The sequence below is a fragment of the Mustela nigripes genome, chromosome 13, assembly GCF_022355385.1.
Source record: "Mustela nigripes isolate SB6536 chromosome 13, MUSNIG.SB6536, whole genome shotgun sequence".
Classification (NCBI taxonomy): Eukaryota; Metazoa; Chordata; class Mammalia; order Carnivora; family Mustelidae; genus Mustela; species Mustela nigripes.
Window position 1 is genome coordinate 72482292 of NC_081569.1, and position 1581 is coordinate 72483872.

General features: G+C 27.1%; 1 pseudogene; it reads left to right on the forward strand.

The window, feature by feature from the left end:
• Positions 1 to 892: 892 nt before the first annotated feature.
• On the forward strand, positions 893 to 1009 carry LOC132000376 (U4 spliceosomal RNA; annotated as a pseudogene).
• The last annotated feature ends 572 nt before the right edge of the window (positions 1010 to 1581 follow it).

The window sequence follows — 1581 nt, forward strand, 5'->3', positions numbered from 1 at the left end:
GACACCAAATACATAGCAGCAGCTGAATGTGACCAATAAGAAGTGAAAGAAACCAAAATATGTTGAGGCAGATTTGTTAAACCCAGAGGCAGATTTCCTATGAAACTAATGAAAATAAGCCTCAGGGCTCCTCACACACTTCAGAACTTTCCAAATCCAAGGGATGAGCCCTAACAGTTTCTATTTGTAATTCTACATTTTTTTCTCTTAAAGATGACCACCCAAATTGTAAAAGATTCAAGATCTACAAAACTTGGATCCATCCTTGATTAGATAGTTAGTATTTGGAAGATTTTTCTCTAAGCAAAAACCATTTAATGACATGAATTATATTTCCTTCCTTGGGTGGAATCAAACTATATTAGTATTTATCTGATAAATTGAAAAATAATGTTTACTGCTTTTTCCACTTCTAAAATTAATCTATGGACAAGATACAAAGATATAATTGGAGTTATAGAACAGCATAGGAATGCTATAAATCTTGACAATCAATATAAAATTACAATACAGATAAAAATATTAGGACAATAAGAATAGAGATTCAATTAAATTTTATTTATTTTATAATTACATGAAAAAAATGTAACTATCACCATCTGGAGCTGAAGGAATCAGGGAAAGTGAGAGGTGCTATAGAAGCAATAAATTCCTCATCTTTCAGATTATAACCATGGACACTGTCAAAAGATGATAAATCAAGAAAAAAAAGCAGAAATATTACTAAAGACAGAAATATTAACTATATAATTAACTAAATATTAATATTGATTAATATTAATTAAATACTAATATTAATTAAAAATAAAATAATAATCATGAGAATAATCCCAATCAGAAAGTATTTTTAGCTGCTTGTGGTGAACAGAACTAAGGCAAGAGGAAAGAAAATTGCTTTGCGCAGTGGCAGTATCGTAGCCAATGAGGTTTATCCGAGGCGCGATTATTGCTACTTTTCATTTTATAACCTCCTATAATGTTCAAATTTTATTTCTGCACTACCTCTATAATATTTTTTAGTTTTTAATTTTTTATTAACATTAATATATTCTTTTTATTGTTATAAAATAAATATACTTATTTTTATTAACATTAACATTTTATTAACATATAATATATAGTATTATACATAATATATAATTATGTGTATATAATATGTATGATATAATAATTATAATATATTATATATAATATTACATATTATGTATAATATTATATATCATATGTTAATATATATTATTAAATTATATATATTAAAATGTATTATTAGCCCCAGGGGTACAGGTCCTGAATTGCCAGGTTTACACACTTCACAGCACTCACCATCGCACCCAATGTCCATAACCCAATACCTCTGTAATTTTTTAAACAATTTTTAAAAATATGTGTGCAAAATATGTAGTTTCTAATGTTCTTTATAATTATTGGAGCTGGAAACAATCTAAATACCTACAGAGAGATGAATAGAAGACAAACTGAAATAATTTAAATCAATTTTATGTATTTACTGACATGGAAAGATCCCCACACTGTATCAAGGTTTTTTTTATTTTAAAAAAATCCAGGGACGCCTGGGTGGCT